This window comes from Bison bison, unplaced genomic scaffold, assembly GCF_000754665.1.
Source record: "Bison bison bison isolate TAMUID 2011002044 unplaced genomic scaffold, Bison_UMD1.0 scf7180017864512, whole genome shotgun sequence".
Lineage (NCBI taxonomy): Eukaryota > Metazoa > Chordata > Mammalia > Artiodactyla > Bovidae > Bison > Bison bison.
The window spans coordinates 1,400,413-1,424,064 of record NW_011495066.1 but is presented as its reverse complement, the minus strand read 5'-3'; positions in this window follow the sequence as shown (position 1 = coordinate 1,424,064).

The following is a 23,652-nucleotide window of genomic DNA, read 5'->3' as shown; positions in this document are numbered from 1 at the left end:
AATGGGTGGATGGGTGGGTGGGTGGATGGATGGATGGGTGAATGCACACACAAATGATTATCATAGACTATTATTAGTATAGTATCATACTATACTAATGATTATCATATCTATATGACACATGGACAGAGGACCCTGTCAGGCTACACTCCATGGGGTCACAAAAGAGTCGGACAAAACCAAGTGACTAGGCACACACATATGCAGAAGGCTCATTTTATCTCCACTTGTAAAATGGACAGAATGCTCTATTGTGAGTAAACACATACACACATGTATTTTAAAAATATTTTTTAGAGTAATTTTATGTTCATAGAAAAATTGAGCGGCAAGTATAGGGGTTTCCCATATATACCATGTCCTGACTCATGCCTCCCTGACGACCAGCATCCACCACCAAAGTGGATTTGTTATAACTGATGAACCTCCACTAAGATATCACTATCACTCAAAGTCCATAGTTTATGACAGGTTCACCCTTCAGTTCAGTTCAGTCCCTCAGTCGTGTCCGACTCTTTGGGACCCCATGGACTGCAGCACACCAGGCCTCCCTGCCCATCACCAACTCCCAGAGCTTACTCAAACTCATGTCTGTTGAGTCGGTGATGCCATCCAACCATCTCATCCTCTGTCGTCCCCTTCTCCTCCCTAGTCTTTCCCAGGATCAGGGTCTTTTCAAATGAGTCAGCTCTTCATATCAGGTGGCCAAAGGACTGGAGTTTCAGCCTCAGCATCAGTCCTTCCAGTGAATATTCAGGACTGATTTCCTTTAGGATGGACTGGTTGGATCACCAAGTTCACCCTGGATGCTGTACCTTCTGTGGACTTGGGACAAACGCATGACAACATGTATCCATCTCCTATCATCACACAGAGCGCCTGCACTGCCCCACCCACACACCATGAACTTCACCCCCAGGCCCTGGCAACCACTGATCTTTTTACTGTCTCTGTGCATCAGCCTTTTCTAGAATGTCATAGTAGGAATAGTGCAACACAGGGACTTATCACTTGGTCGTCTTTCACTCAGTAATAAGCATACTAAGATTTTTTCATGTCTTTCAGTGGTTTCACAGCTCATTTCTTTTTAGCACTGAAAAATATTCCACTGTATGGATGGGCCACAGTTTATCTATCCCCTACTGAAGGAAAGCTGTGACAAACCAAGACGACGTATTAAAAAGCTGAGACATCGCTTTGCTGACAAGGGTCCATCTAGTCAAAACTATGGTTTTCCCAGGAGTCATGTATGGATGTGAGAGTTTGACCATAAAGAAGGCTGAGTGCTGAAGAACTGATCCTTTCAAAATGCAGTCCTGGAGAAGAGTCTTGAGAGTCCCTTGGACTGCGACGAGATTAAATGAGTCAATCCTCAACGAAACCAACCCTGAATATTCACTGGAAGGGCTGATGTTGAAGCCGAAGCTCCGATACTTTGGCCACCTAATGCAAAGAGCAAATTCATTGGGAAAGGCCCTGATACTGGGAAAAATTGAAGGCAAGAGGAGAAGGTGGCAACAGAGGCTAAGATGGTTGGATGGCATCACCAACTCAATGGACATGAGTTTGAGCAAACTTCGGGAGACAGCGAAGGACAAGGAAGCCTGGTGTGCTGCGGCCCATGCGGTCACAAAGAGTCAGACACGACTTAGTGACTGAACAACAACCACTGAAGGCCATCTCTACTGCTTCCAAATGAAGGCAATTGTGAATAAAGCTGCTAGAAGCATTCATGTGCAGGTTTTGTGTGGAAATAAAGCAGAGGTCCGAGCTGTAAAATCAAAGGCGATAATTAGACACATACACACGTTCACACAAACATGAAAAAACAAATTAAAAAATACATATAATGCTTGGCCTTGCTGTGTAAAACTGCACACTACACATTAGGCACATACTTCCCACTTAAGTAACCAGATTATCACTCAGTGTATGTTTTTCTTTTCTTTGGAAACCAAAGAAAGCAGGTCAAATTAGTAAGATTCCCCTTTAGTGGGGTATGTATTTGAACTGGGATTATAGTATGCGATAAACTGGAACACTATTCAAAAATCAGATTGCTGACTTGCTTTGAAATACCTAGCATTCCTCAAGGTTGAATACGAACCACGTTAGAGCACATTAATATGCAAACTGTCTACAATAAAATTACAGCATTTTGTGGCTGTGAGGTTACTTGATAACTCAGCATGTTGCCATTTTAGAGGACTATTGCATTAATTTTCAAAGCCAGAAACCAGGGGTCAATTTTACTTCCCTTACATCAGAAGAAACCTATCTTCTCTCATCTGAGGAACTTTAAAATACCTTGTCTCATGAACAGAAGACAGCAACAGGTGGGATAATCTAAAAGGTGGGAACAAATGTCCTGACAGACATGGAGCCGAAAATAAAAGTTATTTTTGCACATTCATTACTTTTCCTTGACCTCCCTGGAAGAGCTGCAAAATCTTTCAAGTATTATCCAAATTATGTAAAACAAGGAGCTTCCATAGCTTTTGGGTATCTCTTATGAAATATCATTAGTAATAAGAGCAAAAACAGCATATTATGGTTTTGATATAACGGCATGTCTCTGAAATTAACCACATACAACTTAAAATGGAACCTTAAATAATCATATCTCTGCTGCTGCTAAGTCGTTTCAGCCGTGTCCGACTCTGTGTGACCCCATAGACGGCAGCCCACCAGGCTCCCCCGTCCCTGGGATTCTCCAGGCAAGAACACTGGAGTGGGTTGCCCTTTCCTTCTCCAATGCATGAAAGTGAAAAGTGAAAGTGAAGTCGCTCAGTCGTGTCCCACTCTGAGCGACTCCATGGACTGCAGCCCACCAGGCTCCTCCGTCCATGGGATAAGCAGTGCAAATTTAGAATTTAATGAAGGAAGCTAATATAAAATTAGATTGAATACATCATTCCATATGGTGTCCTTTGAAGCAAATTGAAAATCTTTTTATTCTTTATGTTACTCATTTTTCCCACTCTCTCAGTCATCAAGAATGAAAGTTCCGATTTTACTATTTTTGGCATCATGTGAAGGGTTTGAATGTTATTTGCTGGCATTAAACCTTCTTTAGAAGACAACAAAATTAGGGGAAAAAACATATGAAAGTAAAGATTTCCAGAACAAATATTTTTGAGGGAAAAAAAAAAAAAACATTATTCCATATTCCGTTACTATTTCTAAACCTTCAACTCAATGACTATAGAATTACATAATTTGGAAACCAACTTTTTCCAACCCCTTCACATCATAGAACCACTGAATGTCTTTAAACTGATTTTTAAAATGAAATCCCCTTTTTCCAGAAAAAAGAATAAATAGGAAAATAAAATAAATAGTCCTCATTATTCGAAAATAATTTTTATAGCAGAGTATCTTATTTTCTAGTTTTCTGGGATTCTTTCTCCCTTGAGTCCCTTGGGAGTTTATGAGAACTGAATGTGTGGGGAAAACTCCAACTGCGTTGCCCAAGATCCAGGAAAAAAAAAAAACAAAAACTTCCAGCTCAATCACCAAGGATCTGAGAGACCGGCCTGAAAGCTGCCCTCATGGAGTTTTAAATCCATGAACGAGAATGTCTTTTGAAACACAGTAAGTGTCTATTTCTTGAAGGGATCCGGGACAAGACAGGGAGACAGCTATGTTTCCAGGGCACCGAGGAGATGGATTTCTGTGTCTTGGGTCTGAACCTGTGTCCCACTGAGGAGAGCTGATGGGCGAGAATGACCCATTAACCCAACACACAGATGGGAAAAGCGGACACTCGTTCACACAGAGGCCTGAGGACCCAGGCAGACGGAGCGTGTGGAGGACGGCGCTCAGCAGGTGAAACAACCACCCCCTTCCCCAATCCCACCGCCTTCTACTCTATCAATGATTTTGACCTCAGTAGAATGTGTTGGCCAAATGCCCTTACCTAAAGAGGAGAGTGAAAAAGTTGGCTTAAAGCTCAACATTCAGAAAACTAAGACCATGGCATCCGGTCCCATCACTTCATAGTAAATAGATGGGGAAACAGTGGCAGACTTTGTTTTTGGGGGGGCCCCAAATCACTGCAGATGGTGACTGCAGCCATGAAATTAAAAGACACTTGCTCCTTGGAAGCAAAGTTATGACCAACCTAGACAGCATATTAAAAAGCAGAGACATCACTTTGCTGACAAAGGTTAGTCTAGTCAAGGCTATGGTTTTTCCAGTGGTCATGTATGAATATGAGAGTTGGACTATAAAGAAGGCTGAGCACCAAAGAACTGATGCTTTTGAACTGTGGTGTCAGAGGAAATGCTTGAGAGTCCCTTGGCCTGCAAGGAGACCCAACCAGTCCATCCTAAAGGAGATCAGTCCTGGGTGTTCATTGGAAGGACTAATACTGAAGCTGAAGCCGAAACTTCAATACTTTGGCCACCTGATGCAAAGAGCTGACTAATTGGAAGAGACCCTGATGCTGGGAAAGATTGAAGGCGGGAGGAGAAGGGGGCAACAGAGGATGAGCTGGTTGGATGGTCTCACCGACTCAACAGACATGAGTTTGAGTAAGCTCTGGGAGTTGGTGATGGACAGGGAGGCCTGGCGTGCTGCAGTCCACGGGGTCACAAAGAGTCGGACACGACTGAGCAACTGAAACGAACTGAATGTGTGGGGAAAACTGCAACTGCATTGCCCAAGACCCAGGAAAAAAAAAAAAAAAAAACTTCCAGCTCAATCACCAAGGATCTGAGAGACCGGCCTGAAAGCTGCCCTCAACGTCTTTGAAGATCAAAGACACAGTGACCGAAGAGAGAGCCAGAAACGGCTTTAGTAAAATGCTGGTGGGAAGCCCATGTTCAGAGAAGGGACATCTAGTGCTCAGGGCACATTCGGGTTTCTATGGCAACTGGCATCCATCACATCATACGGTGGGTATCATTTTCATTACATAAAAACACCATTTATTTATTGTATCATTAACTAGGTCATTTCTCCCAACACAGGCAAAGCCAGGCTAATTGCGGCATTAAAGACAGTACCAGCTCCTGAAAGAGGAAATCTCAGGGTCCTAGCAAGAGCTCCTTCCTACAATGCTGCATTCCCAGAAGACTCAATCATGTCCAACTGTGCCTGGCCACCTGAGAGCCCAGGGCACCGTCCTTGCCTTGGTTAGCATCCGTGCCAAGTCAACATGATGCCACGTGCCGGGAGGCCTTTGAACAACGGGAAAGGTCCTTTGAAAAGACGCTTTCCACCAAAACAAAAGGAGACGATCCAAAAAGGACGACTGCATTTCCCTGTCATTTTAAAATCCAGCCCCCTGAACCTCCCATAAAACTGTACAGTGATTTCTTTAGAATATTAAGACATAAAAGGCAATGGAGAATGTTTTCAGATAACAAAGAATAAAGAGGGCTTCCCTGGTGGCTCAGCTGGTAAAGAATACCTTTGCCATGCAGGAAACCTAGGTTCAATCCCTGAGTTGGGAAGACCCCCCCGGAGAAGGGGATGGCAACCCACTCCAGTGTTCTTCCTGGGGAATCCCATGGACAGAGGAGCTTGATGGGCTACAGTCCATGGGGGTCACAAAAGAGTCCGACACGACTGAATAGTGAACACTTCAAGAATAAATATTCCCTCTGGAACCATCCAGAAGAGTTTCCTGACTTTATCCTCACTGATTTCTCATTATTAGTGCATGTAATTCATGTCTGAATCGGCCTTATCTGATTACGCTACATATTACTGAAATGTATCTGGCACAGGCTTTTTAGCTATCACGACTGTGATAGTCATAATCTTTGAGGCAAGCTTGGAACTACAGAAGAGCTATAGCTAATTTGGCATTCAAAATGAATGTAACGTTGCCATTGGCAGAAACATGGATGTGCCTAGAGATGACTGTGCTAAGCAAAGTAAGTCAGAAAGAAAAAGACAAATACCATATGATGTCACTTAATGGAGTGTAAAATGCAGTACCCATCAACGTACCTCCGAAACAACACCAGACTCACAGATACAGAGAACAGACTTATGGTTGCCAAGGTGGAGATGAAAGCGGGGAAGGAATGGGAGTTTGGGGTTGGCAGAGGCTAACTGGTATACAGGGATAAAGATAAGCAAGAAGGCCCTATTGTACAGCGCGAGGAAGTAGATTCAGTGTGCTGTGATAAGCCATGATGGAAAAGAAGATGAAAAAGAATACACAGATTCATAACCGAGTCACTCTGCCGTACGCTAAAAATCAACACAGCCTTGTAAATCAACTACACGTCAATAAAATTAAAAAAAAAAAAAAACAAACCCTAACTGGGCATTGAGACACACAGGTCAGTGAACAAAGTGATTTTATTTGATATTATCTTGAGAAAAGACAAAGCTATGAAATATTTCAGTTTGACATGCTTGACAATTTCAAGTCCCAGGACTCGTTTCCTCATTCATAGAAAATAGGAAATAGTAATATCTACTTCATCTGAGGTATTCTATCGTGAAAGTATTTCAACAGCGTCTGGGACCTATTTTCTCCAATGCCTCTCCATTACCTGCTGTCACAGGACTCAGGAACTGGGTTCTGACACCGATTAAAAGAAAAAAAGAAAAAATCAGAAAAGGTTTCAACACTGTCTAGCGTCACAATAACACTTTTGGAATACAGGTGTAGGCTCTCAAGGGACCACTTGGAAAGCAAACACTCAGCTGTGTGTGTCAATTCTCACAGGACTTTTTTTTTTTTTCCCTAGTCATCACGGAGCTAGAGGGCGTTCTGGAACTTGCCTTGCCTATTGACACTGGACTGATTAGCACTTGATATTCGTGGCATCTGAAGGGTAGGTTTGGAGAGGGCAAACCTTCCTACTGCTTCTAATTGTTACTCCCTTGACAGATATTAGGAACAGGGTGGGCTAAGGACCTCCCCACATTAGGAATGCCTTTCCTTCCTGGAAGAGGCTTTCTATGTTTTGAAATGGGTATGTGTGCCAGGCAAGAGTGAGACAGAGCAGAAACAGTCCAGTGTCACAGATACACTTTCTCTGCCAGGCAAATAGGACCCAGATCCTGGCAGGCACCTGCCTTCTAAAGGTGGGAGTCGGCTACTGCCAGGATCCTAGACCCAGGAAGGATAGTCAGCCTCAGAGCTTGTCGACCCATTCCCACGACCTTCATGGGAAGACAGCTTCTAATCCCTCAATTCAGTTAGAATTCTTCTAAAACTGACAAGTCATGTATGGCTGTGAGAGTTGGACTATGAAGAAAGCTGAGCACCGAAAAATGGATGCTCTGGAACTGTGGTTTTGGAGAAGACTCTTGAGAGTCCCTTGGACTGCAAGGCAGATCCAACCAGTCCATCCTAAAGGAAATCAGTCCTAAACAATCACTGGAAGGACTGATGCTGAAACTGAAAGTCCAATCTGCTGGCCACCTGATGTGAAGAACTGACTCATTTGAAAAGACCGTGATGCTGGGAAAGATTAAAGGCAGGAGGAGAAGGGGACGACTGAGGATGAGATGGTTGGATGGCATCACCGACTCGACGGACATGCATTTGACCAAGCTCTGGGAGTTCGTGATGGACAGGGAGGCCTGGCGTGCTGCAGTCCATGGGGTCACAAAGAGTCAGACATGACTGAGCGACTAAGCTGAACTGAACACTGAGAACAACAGTTTTCTCTCTTCTCCAACAGAGCCATGATACAGCAAGCATGCCTGCCCTTCCAGCAAGAAGACACCTCTCACGGAACTTCACAGCACACCTTTCTCTTTCCGTATGACTCTGCTTTGTTCAATGAATCAAAATACCAACAGCATTTTGCATAGAACTAGACCAAATAATTAAAAATTTTGCATGGAAACACAAAAGACCCCAAACGGCCAAAATAATCTTGAGAAAGAAGAATGGAGCTGGAGCAATCAAGGTCCCTGACTTCAGAATATACTTCAAAGCTATAGTAATCAAAATAGTTTGGTACTGACACAAAACAGACACAGAGATCAATGAAACAGAATAGAGGGCCCAGAAAGAAACCCACGCATCTGTTCAATTACTCTACAATAGAAAAGGCAAGAGTATAGTATGCAGAAAAGATAATCTCTTCATTAAGCGGTGCTGGGAAAACTGGACAGCTACATGCAAAGAAATGAAATTGGACCGTTCTCTAACACCACACATAAATAAACTAAAAATCTATTAAAGACCTAAATGTAAGACCAGACACTATTAAATACTTATAGGCAGGACACTCTTTGACATGAATCACAACAGTGTCTTTTGGGAAATAACCCACAGAACGGGACAGAATATTTACAAATGATGCAACCGAAAAGAGGTTAAACTCTAAAATAGACAAACAGCCCATACAGCTCAAAACAACCCAATCCAAAAAATGGGTAGAAGACCTAATTTGACATTTCTGCAAATAAGATAGAGAAATGACCAAAAGGCAAATGAAAAGATGTTCAACACTGCTAATTATGAGAGAAATGCAAATCAGAACTACAAAAGTGTACACATAATAAATGCTGGAGAGGGTAAGGAGAAAACAGAACCCTCTCACACTGTTGGCAGGAGTGTAAACTGATGTAGTCATTATGGAGAACAGCATAGAGAATCCCTGAACAAACTCAAAACCAGAACTGCCATATGTTCCCCCAGTCCCACTCCTGGGCATATATCCAGAGAAAACCATAATTCCAAAAGATACACGCACCCCAGTGGTCACTGCAACGCTGTTCACAAGAGCCAAGACATGGAAACGAGCTAAGCGTCCATTAGCAGATGAACAGATAAAGATGCGTATATACAATGGAATATTACTCAGTCATAAAAAAGAACGAAATAATGCCATTTGCAACAACATGCATGGACCCACAGATTATAATGCTAACTGAAGTCAGAGATAAATACCATATATCCCTTTTATGTGGAATCTAAAAAAATTGAAATAAATGAACTTACTTACAAAACAGAAACAGACTTACAGACACGGGAAACACACGTCTGGTAACCAAAGGGGGAAGGAGGAGTGGATAAATTAGTTGTTTGGGATTAAAGGGTACACCCACTGCTACATATAAAGTAGATGACCCACAAGGACCTATTGTATAGCGTGCAGAACTATATACTCAATATTTGATAATAACCTATATGGGAAAAGAATCTGAAAAATATGTACATATGTATGCTGCTGCTGCTGCTAAGTCGCGTCAGTCGTATCCGACCCTGTGCGACCCCATAGACGGCAGCCCACCAGGCTCCTCCATCCCTGGGATTCTCCAGGCAAGAGTACTAGAGTGGGGTGCCATTGCCTTTTCCGAATATATGTATATACATGCACAAATACAAATGTATATATACATATATATGCACATATAACTGTATGTACTTATACACATATCAGTTCAGTTCAGTTCAGTTGCTCAGTCGTGTCTGACTCTTTGCAACCCCATGGACTGCAGCACGCCAGGCCTCCCTGTCCATCACCAACTCCCAGAGCTTACTCAAACTCATGTCCATCTAGTGGTTGATGCCATCCAACCATCTCCTCCTCTGTCGTCCCCTTGTCCTCCTGCCTTCAATCTCTCCCAGCATCAGGGTCTTTTCCAGTGAGTCAGTTCTTCGCATCAAGTGGCCAAAGTATTGGAGCTTCAGCTTCGTCATCAGTGCTTCCAGAGAATATTCAGGACTGGTTTCCTTTAGGATGGACTGGTTGGATCTCCTTGCAGTCCAAGGGACTCTCAAGATAAATGCATATATATATACATAACTGGATAACTCTGCTGTACACCTGGAACTAACAATATTGTAAATCAACTATACTTCAGTAAAAAATAAAAATGGAATGTCTGAACCTATGACTAGTTTCTAATTCCAAAATTCATACTCCATGAAATATAAACATTCAGAGGTACTGGTGTGAACTGTAGCCATTCTATTAGGACAAAACCTCATTGATGGGCTGACTGAAGAGATTAAATAATAAAACTTACATAGGGGTAAGAGTTAAAAGGAAAAGGTCCATCTTCTCCTGTAGGTACTTTATGGATTGAACCGAATTTGTACTTCACTGGAGTGATTTATAAAGGACTGATTTAAGCAGGGGTTTTAACTATCAAAGTCCAAATGGATATGGCAGCTGTTTGCTCCTTGTCACATGCATTTACAGCATAACCTGAAAAGGAAAGTACTGTGTACCGCTCTGAAATGTTTCAAATTTTTAGTCTTCTATAAATGGAACTCACACAAGTTATTACATAACCCTAGATATCAGAAAGCAATTGCTTATGAACAATTTTCATTTCAGCACCTTCATTCTATCATCACACATATCTCTTATTTTTGTTACTAGCAATATTGCGTACATGCCAAGACTTTAGTGAAAATCTGTTTTTCAGAATATGTAAGTTTGTAGAATGCAGCATTCCCGAAGACTTTTGGATAATTACAGAGAAAGTGAAAAGTATAAAAACTATTAAAAAAAATATGAGTCATCTATCTTCACATCAGGTTCACTATTGTTATAATAACACTGCCTTTCTAAAAAACTCAAGTACTAGCTTTCTAGTACTTGATAACATCTAATGACGTCGAACAATTCACTGGAACAGGCAGCTTCTTCGATCTTCAAATTGCTGGAATTCAATTCTCTGCTACATGTTTTTTTAGGCAAAAATAAGGCCTGACAAACTCTCCCATGAAATAAAACAGGGATACCTTGTCAAAATAACAGTCTTTTTACTGATCACGGCTTTCTTCTTAAATGGAGCTTCCCTGGTGGCTCAGTTGGTAAAGAATCTGCCTGCAATGTGGGAGACCTGGGTTCAATCCCTGGGTTGGGAAGACTCCCTGGAGAAGGGAAAGGCTATACCCACTCCAGGATTCTGGCCTGGAGAATCCCATGGACCGTACAGTCCATGGGGTCAAAAAGAGTTGGACACGACTCAGCGACTTACACTTTCACTTTCTCTCTTCTTCCCCTACTGTACGCAGAAGTCTAAATCCACAAGATTGTTTGCAACTTCTTTCTGCCTTTTTCTCCTCTTTTTCTTGCCTACTTGATCATTCATGGTGTTTTAGTGATAATTTCAGTAGCTTTTTTTATGGGACTTACCCTGCACGTTCATCTTAATGAAGCCTGGAGCTAATGACTACCTTCACTTTCTTGGCGTCTGCACGGCTCTAATCTTAAACACTTTCATCTTTCAGGATAGCTAAAATTTAATCATCTCAAGAGCACAGCAGAAAGAAGACTGGCTATGAAACCTGACAGTCTTGATTTTTCATCTTAGTTTCATCTTTTCTTGGGTAGACGTCAGTAAATAACTTACCTTCTTTGAGGCTTGGTCTTCTGATATGTGAAACTGAGACATAATATTTAACCGCATACTTGAAAGAATAGGATTAAAAGGCACATGTTAGGTTCTTAGAAGTTTCAGTGACTCTTTCTACAAAATTTAACGAGGCAGCTATTAATAAGAGAATCACATCCACCTGATTTGAAATATTCAAGGTAACACTGACACATATTTCTACCAATTCATGATACAGTTCAGTTCAGTCGCTCAGTCGTGTCCGACTCTTTACGACCCCATGAACCGCAGGACACCAGGCCTCCCTGTCTATCACCAACTCCCGTGATACAGTGTGAACCTAAAATCATGCCTAAACAGAAGGAAATAGAAAAATGATGCCTCAGTGCATTCAAGAATGAATGAATGGATGGTGCTTCCCCGGTGGCTCAGTTGGGAAAGAGACCGCCTGCCAAGGCAGGTGACACGGGTTCAATCGCTGGTCTGGGAGGTTCCACGTGGAGCAACTAAGCCCAGGCACCACAGACCCGATGTCTGTGCACCCTAGAATTCATGCTACGCAATAAGAGAAGCAATGAGACGCCTGCACATGGTAACTGGGGATTAGTCCCTCCTCTCTGCAACTACAGAAGAGCCCGTGCACCAGTGAAGGCCCAGCAGAGGGAAAAACAAACACAAATACATAGAAGTAAAATAGAAAGAATGAATGAATGCACTTCCATGGAAGTGATGTAATAAACACCAGTAAGCGAATACAATTCAAAACTAGAGACAGAATCATAGAAAGTGCTGTCTTTTCATCTTGTTTGTTGAATTAACACATTGGTCAAGTCCTTCACTTTGACAAGCCTCAGTTTCTTAATCTATAAAATGCAGATACGGGATAATAACATATTTAATGTGCATTTCTAAATTTTTAGGATTCTCTGACTTGATAATTTGGAAAAGTAAACGGTGTATCTCTGTTTATGAACCAAAGCAGGAGCAGGTCTAAGGTTTCAATCTGTAACATAATTCCACAAAGATACTTTTAGAAATGTAGTTAATGGCTCAGATTGGTAAAGAATCCACCTGCAATGCAGGAGACCCAGGTTCAATCCCTGGCTTGGGAAGATCCCCTGGAGGAGGGCATGGCAACCCACTCCAGTGTTACTGCCTGGACCCCATGCACAGAGGAGCCTGATGGGCCACAGTTCATGGGGTCGCAAAGAGCTGGACACGACTAAGGGACTAACACTACTATAAAGGGAATATTTTAGATAAATAAAATTACCCCAGGTGTTTTAAAGATTTTTTTTTTTCAGAAGAAATAGGTAGCTTCTTGTGCAATAGCAGTAAGGCCCCTACTTATTGTCCTGTCATCTCTCAGAGAAACATGTTTCACTGACTTGTGTTAAAACGCTGTCAAATTGCACTTTTCACACTGTAAACTCAACACTTTGATGCATTCCTTTCCAGAAGGCCAGCACGCACAGCCCTTTTCTGACATGCAGTAGGCTGTGTTCTTATTTACTACTTTTTCCATATGAGGTTTAGATGGCGTAGGACATTATCGCTCTCCTTTCTCACGAGGAAATGAATCTCATCACTGTCCTAACTTGTGGGTATTCTTTTAAAGGAGTGATATTGGATCAAAATACGCTTCTGTCAATTCACTGAATGCCTAAGAATATAACACACTTTTTACATGAAAGCAAAATCACTTTACCTAGTGCTGCTTTCCAAAACAACAGCAACAGTGTTTGAACGCCTCTTTATCATAGATATTGTGTCAATTTCGCCACTATTCTTGCTTGCTCTTGTCATATCAAGAGGGATATATTAATAAAGTGCTCTGAAGTCATCTAATATTTATCAGCATTTCTTTGTATTACTAAACTATCTGTCATTTTATGTTTTATTTCATGGCATCAATGTTTATATCACCGGATAAATGAATATGCAATAGTAATCATCGGAGTTCAGCTTTGCCTACAAAATTAACTCCATTTTTATGCCTGTTGCTGTTCAGTCACTAAGTCCTGTCCAAGTATTTGCGACCCCATGGACTGCAGCACACCAGGCTCCTCTGTCCTTCACCAACTCCCGGAGCTTGCTCAGACCCACGTACATTGAGTCAGTGATGCCATCCAACCATCTCATCCTCTGTTGTCCCCTTCTCCTCCTGCCCTCAATCTTTCTGAGCATCAGGGTATTTCCAGTGAGTCAGTTCCTCGCATCCGGTGGCCAAAGTATTGGAGCTTCAGCTTCAGCATCGGTCCTTCCAACCAATATTCAAGGTTGATTTCCTTCTGGATTGACTTTTGTGCCTGAGACTATTCTTTTTCACATAGGTTCTTCACTCATAAGAAACAGATATTTTGCAACTTGAAATCTGTGCTTTAATACTGTAACTGTCATTGAGCACAAGGTCATCTGTGATGACCCCTTCCATCTGGAGTGTTCCCTGTATTGCTACCCCTTCCTTCACATCTGACCTAACAGCCCTTCTCCACATCAATACCAAACATCCATCTCTTCCATCCTCCACCGGTCCTTCAATCTTCTCTGGAATTTTGCCCCTCTGACAACTTGACTTCCCTCCTTTGTCTGCAGTTTCTGCCCTTCTGCGGCTCACTTCCCTCCGAATTTGAAGATACACTCAATTTTTCCACATTCGGAGAACCCCCCTCAATTCCATTTTCCCCTAAATTAGCGCACTTGCTCTTCTTTCTATCAAGGGAAAAATCACGTGAAATAGTATTCTAACATCAATAATTCCTCGTCTTTTCCCTCTCCAATACTTTTGTTGCTGTTGCTTTTTAGTTGCTAAGTCGTGTCTGACTCTTTTGTGACCCCATGGACTGTAGCCCACCAGGCTCCTCTGTCCATGGGATTCTCCAGGCCAGAAGACTGGAGTGGGCTGCCATGTCCCTTTCCAGGGGATCTTCCAGGGATCAAACACGTCTCCTGCCTTACAGGCAGATTCCTTCCCTCTGAGGCACCAGGGAAGCCCTTGGCAATACTTCTAGCTCCTTACGATACAGATTCTGCCTCTAGTATAGAACCGAAACTGTATTTGGAGTTTGCTTCACTAGATAATTTTTTTTAAAAAAAAGATTTTAACCTGATCAATTTTGCAGTATTTAAAACCACAGACTACACTTGCTGACTGCTGCTCTTCTCCAGTTTTCCCAGCTTTCCCTCTCTCTCTGAGACCGCACTTTCCAAAGCTGTCCAGCTGGGTCGTCTCTCCCCCGCCACCACTCCACACACCCTTTGGCGCTGACATTTACTCAGGGTTCGTAACCCGTCCTCATCTTTTCACTCTGGACTCCTGGCAGCATCACCCAGCACCATCTCCAGCCCACCGGTACCGTCCTCTTTTAAGTCTTCTGTTTTTCAGGTTTGTCTTTCTGACCGCCTCCTGGGCATGTCCACGTGGATGCACCAGGTGACTGACATGTGTTTTTACTGGCGAGAGAATTTGCAGGTTCAAACGTCCAAAGGTACTATTCTTGCTGGTGCACGCCTGGATTATGAGCATCAGTGAAGACGTCTAGGCAGTGTGCTGAAAAGCAGACGGTACTCTGCAGACAAAGGTCCCTACAGTCAAGGCTATGGTCTTCCCAGGGGTCCCGTACGCATGTGAGAACTGGAGCCAACAGAAGGCTGAGTGCCAGAGAATTGATGCCTTTGAACCGTGGTGCTGGTCAAGACTCCTGAAAGTGTCTTGGACAGCAAGGAGATCGAACCTGTCAGTCCTCAAGGAAATCAACCCAGAGTACTCATTGGAAGGACGGATGCTGAGGCTGAAGCTCCAGTACTTTGGCCACCTGATGCAAAGAGGAAGAAATGGTTGGTTGAGGGAGGGGGGAGTCATGGCAGAAAATGAGGGTGGGGTCACAGGAAGACAGCAACAAGAGGGAGCCTGGGCTTTCTTCCCTGGGACCTGCCCCCTTTCGGTATCTTCTACTGCAGGCAGCTCAGTCCTTCTCTGCCCCTAACTCAATCCCAGCAGGTCTAACGACATCTACTCCTGAAGCACAGGGCTCTCTGCTTCTCACCGCCTCATGCTAACCACGACATGGTCCTCATCAGGGGACCAAGGTGGACTGGAGCTGGAACTCCACGTCCAAAGCTGCTCACCATACGGCCCCAGTCAGTTTGCTGCCTGGTCCAAAAAAAAAAAACCAATCGAGAGTGAATCTCCGGCTTCCCTGGTTGGTCCAGGGGTTGAGAATGTGCTTTGCAGTGCAAGGGCTTGCTGGGTTCAATCCACAGTCTGGGAAGATTTCACGTGACGCAGGGCAACTGAGCCTGTGCACCCCAACTACCGAAGCTCGCTTGTCTAGAGCCTGTGCCCCAAAACAAGAGAAGTCCCCACAAGGAGAAGTCTGTGCCCTGTAACTGGGGAGCAGCCCCCGCTCTCCATAACTAGAGAAAGCCTGCATGCCGCCAATAATAAAAAAATTAATAAAATTATAAAACTCCAGAACTAGTTATGAAAGCATCTACCAATAGTTTCAATATAAATAAACATTAAAAAAAAAGTGAATCTCCCTAACTTTGAAGACACCTCTCCTTCCTAAAGAAGGCTAAAGTGCCTGAGAGTGGATGCTTTTGAACTGTAGTGTTGGAGAAGACTCTTGAGAGTCCTGTGGACTTCAAGGAGATCCAACCAGTCCATCCAAAAGGAGATCAGTTCTGAAGATTCATTGGAAAGACTGATGCTTAAGCTCCAATACTCTGGCCACCTGATGCAGGAAACCAACTCATTGGAAAAGACTCTGATGCTGGGAAAGATTGAGGGCAGGAAGAGAAACAGATGACAGAGGATAAGATGGTTGGATGTCATCAACGAGTCAATGGCCATGAGTTTGAGCAGGCTCCAGGAGTTGGTGATGGGCAGGGAAGCCTGGCGTGCTGCAGTCATGGGGTCACAGAGGGTCAGACATGACTTAGAGACTGAACGACAACAAACCCCCTTTCTTCAGCCTCAATATCTCTGCCCACGGAAGTCTATGACAGCAATAACAACTTTATTATCCACTTCTTCCTGGGCACATTTATTTTTGCTGCTCCCTGAAAGGGTTATTTCGGTGCACATGTGCACTTAATAAATGGGGAGATTATTGTTGATTTTATTAAGTCTTAACAACAATTGTTTTAAACACTGATTCCACATAACATTCAGAATTATGGAGTTTTTAAGAATCAAAGCACCTTTAGACATCTTTTAGGGCAAACAGCTCACTTTCCAGACAAAACTAAGGCCAAACGTTATTTTCTCCGAGACATGAAGCAATCAGTGTCAAAGCAGAAATAAACACCAGCTCTTGATGAGGAACAAAATGGAAATGAACATTATTTCAGCTCATATGATTAATGTGATCTGGCACGATCCATACTGAAAGAGCTCATATAAAACATAATAAATTAGAGAGCCCATGAAAGGATTCTGACCAGAACTGTGCTGAGAGTTGTTTATTCTGCAAGATAAAATGGGTTATTTATACATTTAAAATTGTTTATGATTAGCTCACACACTGTACTTTACAGGCTAGGAAAACTTGTTTTTTTTTTTACTATTTTTACTATTTTTTTAAAAAAAATTATGGCTATGTAATTACATTTATAAAGTTCCTGCTTTGGCCTGGTGACTTCAAAACATTACATGATTTTATTTTTTCAAGTGATGAAGGTCAGCTAGACAGCCAACACCAATGCATAAACTAGTCCAAAAACTGGAGAATCTGCCTTCAAACCCAGGTATTGCTACCTACGTAGAAAAAAAGGATACTGTAGTTGGATTAAGGGCTTCCCACGTGGCTCAGACGGTAAAAATTCTGCCTGCAACTCAGGAGTCCTGGGTTCGATCCCTGGGTTGGGAAGATCCCCTGGAGGAGGAAATGGCAACCCACTCCAGTATTCTTGCCTGGAGAATCCCATGGACAGAGGAGCCTGGTGGGCTACAGTCCATGGGGTTGCAAAGAGTTGAGCAAATAACACTTTCACTTTCATACTTTGACTTTAATTGGATTCAACCACAACTTTATTTTAAAATACCATAGTCCGTTGGAAAATATCCCTTTCGCTTGAAAAATCACATTCACTTACAATTCACATTCTTGATCCTAGAAGTGACATTTTATAATTCCAATATTCGGCATGCCTCTGAGTCAGGAGTTTTATCTTGGATGCCCTTTAAAGCAGCATTCCCGAATGTTAAAATGATGAATGGCTTTTTATTAAATTTACCGGCCAATCTGCCAATACCTATATGGAAAGCAACGCTTCCCTTCCTTAAGGAATTCTTAGTTTTAATTTACATGGTTTGAAATACAATGTGCTTCAAGTTTCCAATCATGCGGTTTTGCAATTTGAACTCAGAAATAATCTTGTGAGGAAGAAAAAGTCATATCTTGACATAAATGTAATTTCTTGGGCCTCTTGTCTCTTTTCATGCTAAGTCACTTCAGCCGTGTCTGACTCTCTGCAACCCCATAGACTGCAGCCTGCCAGGCTCCTCTGTCCATGGGATTCTGCTGGCAAGAACACTGGAGTGGGTTGCCGTTTCGTCCTCCATGGGATCTACCCGACACAGGGATCGAATCCTCGTCCTTGTATCCCCTGCATTGGCAGGCGGGTTCTTTACCACTAGCACCATCTGGTCACTTAAGACTTTGCAAAACAGCAAATGAGTTTCTGTTCTTAATTCCCTCCCAGGGCAGTCTTCTCCTTCACTAGCCTTGAGGAGCTCTAGAAAGGAAGTGGAGGATTTTGTGTAAGTTGTCTACAACCTATCAGTTCGAGAGTTCAGCATCTACGCTTCACTGCCTAATTACAAGAGTGAAGTGAAGTGCAAGTCGCTCAGTCATATCTGACTCTTTGCGACCCCATGGACTATACAGTCCATGGAATTCTCCAGGCCAGAATACTGGAGTGGGTAAGCCTTTCCCTTCTCCAGGGGATCTTCCCCACCCAGGGATTGAACCCAGGTCTCCCTCATTGCAGGCGGATTCTTTACCAGCTGAGCCACAAAGGAAGTCCACTTACAACAGAGAAAAAGGTAATTATTGAGTTACTGAAAAATAAAATTTGACCCAACTTATCAAAGCAACTGCTTTGTTTGAAAGAGACAACCCTGACTCGTATGTAAATTGCCCTGAGAGGTGAGTTACACACAGAGTTGGAATAACAGTAGCAGGGCTAACTTCCTTCTGCTACTGGTCAGGTAGGTCAGTTGTAACACTGTGCTAACAAGGTCAAGGGTACGTTACAAGCGCAGGTGGGTGGCTGACGTTACTCTGATTCATGGCCAGGAAATGCACCTTCAATTTCAGCTGTTTCAGAATCTTATTAGGGACAGCAAGTTCCTTTAATTATGTGTATTTTTTATTTATTTATGTATTGTGCTATTCTACATTACGTTATTGCTGCTGCTGCTTCTTTTTTTTTTTTTGGCTGCACGTGGGGCATATGGGATCTAGTTCTGTGACCAAGGATCAAAATTGTGTTCCCTTCATTGTAAGCACACAATCTTCCCCTCGAGAACATCAGAGAAGTTCCAACACTTCTTAAACTTAGGAACACAGCAAACATTTTCACATGTACTCGTATCTCTTTGGGGGAAATTATCCACTCCAGTACTCTTGCCTGGAAAATCCCATGGCTGGAAGAGCCTGGTAGGATGCAGTCCAAGGGGTCACTAAGAGTTGGACACGACTGAGCAACTTCACTTTTACTTTTCACTTTCATGCATTGGAGAAGGAAATGGCAACCCACTCCAGTGTTCTTGCCTGGAGAATCCCAGGGACAGGGGAGCCTGTTGGGCTTCCATCTATGGGGTCGCACAGAGTCGGACACGACTGAAGTGACTTAGCAGCAGCAGCAGCATACGTTGATTTATAATATGCATTTGGGTAACTGGGAGATAAATCATAAATTATTCAGTTACAAATGGCATTTTCTCCTACAGGAACATGGGCTTGCCTGGTGGCTCAGCTGGTAAAGAATCCGCCTGCAATGCAAGAGACCCCAGTTCGATTCCTGGGTCGGGAAGATCCCCTGGAGAAGGGCACGACAACCCACTCCAGTGTTCCTACCTGGAGAATCCCCATGGACAGAGGAGCCTGGCCGTCTACAGTCCATGGGGTCGCAAAGAGTTGGACACGACTGAGCGACTAAGCACACCCATATGAACACCATCTGAAGGTGACTGTTCAGATTCTATGCTGGACTGCCAGCGAAGGAGGAATGTGTTTAAAGTTCTGTCTTCAGAAACAGACTCACAGACTTAAGAGATGAACATATGGCTGCTGGAGTAGAAGGATGGGGGAAGGGATAGGTAGGGAGTTTGGGATGGACATGGACACAGTGCTGAATTTAACATGGAGAACCAACAAGGACCTGCTGGACAGCACAGGGACCTCTGCTCAATACTCTGTAGTAACCTTATGGTTCCCAGGGGGAAGGATGGGGGAAGAGATAGTCAGGGAGTTTGGGCTGGACATGGACACACTGCTGCATTTAACATGGAGAACCAGCAAGCACCTGCTAGAAAGCTCAGCGACCTCTGCCCCGTGTCATGTGGCAGCCTGGATGGGAGGGGAGTTTGGGGGAGAATGGATACATGTGTATGTATGGCTGAGTGCCTTCATTGTCCACCTGAAACCACCACATTATTAATCAGCTGTACTCCAATATAAAATAGAAGATTTAAAAGATAAATCATGTTCTATGTTTCCATAACTTCAGTTCCTTAAGAACGTGCCAACTTGGCTCCCAGAGTCCAGGTTAAGTCATACAGATTGGCCTTTAATTGATAACATAAAAGATGCCAAACTGTTTTCTTAGCACTTAAAACATCACGCTTTCCGTGGCCAGAGTTTCACCAAAACCAGGTGGGTCGATTTTCATATTCACGGAAAATTCTTGAAGGTTATGCAAGTTCTCCGTACTTTGGAGGAGGGGGTGAGGTCATCCTAAAGGGTTTCAGCCTTTAGAAACAGGATTCAACAATGTGGTTTCTGTCATAACAAGCTTTTAGCTCAGGCTTCCCAGTGGCTCAGACAGTAAACAGTCTGCCAGCAATGCAGGAGACCTAGGTTCGATCCCTGGCTTGGGAAGATCCCCTGGAGAAGGAAATGGCACCCCACTTCAGTACTCTTGCCTGGAAAATCCCAGGGACGGAGGAGCCTGGTAGGCTACAGTCCATGGGGTTGCAAAGAGTTGGACATGACTGAGCGACTTCATTTTCTTTCACTTTCCCAGTGGCTCAGCAGTAAAAGAGACCCACCACAATGCAGGAGGCACAGGAGACGTGGGTTCGATCCCTGGGTTAGGAAGATCCCCTGGAGGAGGGCACGGCAACCCACTCCAGTATTCTTGTCTGGAGAATCCCATAGACAGAGGAGCCTGGCGGGCTACAGTCCATGGGGTCGCAAAGAGTAAGATGCAACTGAAGCAGTTTAGCACACATGTAGCACAGCTCAAGCCTGGGTTTATTATCCTAAACTTAACTTTCCTTTACTCTGATTGTATCTATTTTCCCTAGCCTGTGAACCTTTCTGTAAGCTAACCGCTAATTGTTTCAGAGTGAGGTAAGCCAAGTAAACCTAACTGAATAAACGAGTTAAAACCAACAAGCAAAGTAACTGCAGACACAGTGTCCTCTGGGAGCTAGCAAGATTTGTTTATCCATGCTTCTCTTTCCTCCTTCTAAACCTCTGAAATCACAGGGAAAATGTGAATACTTGTTATATAAAACACGTTGCAAAACTGTGGAAAGAATACTTCACATGTCCTGAGATTGAGAGCGGGATCACTAAGCAGAGGGCAAGGCCAACATTCCCATTTTCAGTTTCCCTGCCTCTGGGAGGCTCTCAACACATCCCTGAATGCCAGGAAACAGATAATGTACCCCTCTGGTAGATGGGTACATTTTGACAGTTATCATTTAGTCCAGTTCACGTTCCTGAGTCTAGAGAAAGAGAAAAAGGACTCTGGGTGGAGGAGGCTGACTTGACGGGCAGAAGGGGAGCGCTCCTTTTAACACTTAGCTGCAAACACATTGAGTATTTGAGTTGAAGAAACCCAGGGTTTTTGCGATAGAAATCTCTTTAGTGGTGGACCTGTTCAGCAGCTGTACTTTCCCAGATGCGAGTGACATTTTGAAATGTGGCTAGTGCAACTGAGGAGCTGGTTTTTTAAGTTTTATGCAAAATAATGCCAACGTACGCACAGGTGGCTACCATACCAGACAAGAGCAGGTGACGACACAGGAAAGGCACACACAGTGGCCAGACTCTGTTCTGACACCTCCCTATGTTAGCTGTCCATGCCTGTTATCTCCTCTAATTATTTAGTAGTTAACTGTTTTAGTAAAATTTGGGCTTCCCTCGTGGCTCAGACAGTAAAGAATTCTGCCTGCAGTGCAGGAGACCCAGGTTCGATCCCAGATTCGGGAAGATCCCCTGGAGAAGGAAATGGCAACCCACTCCTGTATCTTTGCCTGGAGAATCCCATGGACAGAGGAGCCTGGCGGGCTACAGTCCATGAGGTCGCAGAGTCAGACTGAAAAACAGCAACATCTAGTGTCTACAAAGAAACTGAGGACCGGTGCCCTAAATTTCCTCTGAAGTAAGTGAGGCAATTTAAGTTCTAAATTATACTCTATCGCATTTATCTCTTTGGTTCACGTAGCTTTTTGAAAACAGGAGATAACCTGATGGTTGTGTGGATCAGCTTGCAAATACGAAATGTACATTAATAAAGTAACTCCCATCCTACAAGTCTCTACATGGGCTGCATAAAATGAAGCCACTCTCCGTAGGCTGGTAAAACGCATGAGTCGATTTTATTACGAGTTAATGACGTGCTAGTTTTGATCACTTGGTGTATTTTTTTTAACTCAGTAAGAAGCAATTGATGGCAATTCTAATGTGGATGCTGCTGGCATGTCTGTTATGTATGCTTAAGATTTCCTTGTATAATGTCTAAATTATCCATTGATTCATATGCTATGATCTAATGTAGGATTGTTTTTTCAAGACAGAGAGAAATCATGAGACAATCGTGTCTCTTTCTCCTTTGAAAAAATACAAGCAGCATATTCATCCTAGTCTGTATGACCGAGCAAATACTGGGAAGGATTTTTAATACAACAGTTTTTCTTTTGTCTTCCCAACAGATTTGAAAAGACAGACCATCCCTTTTTAATTAGTAAAACAGCAACATGTCCCTGCATGGCTCTGAAAGCCAAGCAGATATATAAAGGTATTAAGATAAAAACTTAAACACGAATGATTCCAATGTCAGGTAATTTTCACCATATGGCAATGAGAGGCTAACTCAATATTAAATAGTGATAGGAATTCTGTTTCATTTACAAAGTACACAAGTCAAAGACGGCTCTTACCACTTCCTGTTTCCTTTGCTATATTATGCCTGCTTGAGTTTCTCAGGCATACGATAACGTGCCTTCTTGAAAAAAAAAATCAAGAAACATTTTCTTGGTTAACGATTAATCGGTGCATACAAATGTTTAACAGGGTGTACTGTCAATTAAAAATAAATGTGAGCCTTCCATAAACTTCTGTACAATGTGGAGCAGGACGTTTCTGGGCCACCCTTTCAGCCTGGGGTTGGGCGAGGATGTTCAGGGTTTTTTTCTCAGGTTTCCAGGGAGTCTCCAGTGAATCGGACTGAGTTTTATTTCTGGGTTCCCAGGGTCCAAGCCTTCTTTGATTGACAACTGTTTGCAGAGAGCAGGCCGCGGGCCCAGGGATCTGGCACGAGGACCTAGAGATGACAGACAGCGTTGCTCTGCAAGGAGGTTCACAGATGCCCACGTGGTAACCACAGGGCTAGGCAACGTGCGACCGAGACTATCTCAGATGACCGAATTCGGATGGAATCACCAAGCGCAAGGCACAGGCAAAGGAGGGCATGCAGAGAAAGGCCGCCTCGTGGACACAGCTCGTGTGTCCTCCTCTCTGCCTCCGATTGCATTATTTATTCCCTGGGAGGCTCTCAGCCCCGAGAAATGGGTTCTTCTCCAAAGTCACCAGTTATTTAATTTTCAAAAGTAAAAGTGCTATGGATGGAAAAGCACACAAAGTTTAAAAAAAAAAAAAAAAACACAAGACAAGCAAAATGCTAACTTTAACCTAGAAGAAGAGAAACCAGAGTCATAAACAATACATGGAAATTTGATGTTGTTTGTGCAGTCCCCAAGTCATGTCCAACGCTTTGCGACCCCATGGACGGCTTCACACCAGGTTTCCCTCTTGGAATTTGCTCAAACTCGTGTCCATTGTATCAGTGATGCCATCCAACCATCTCATCCTCTGTTGTCCCCTTCTCCTCCCGCCCTCAATCTTTCCCAGCATC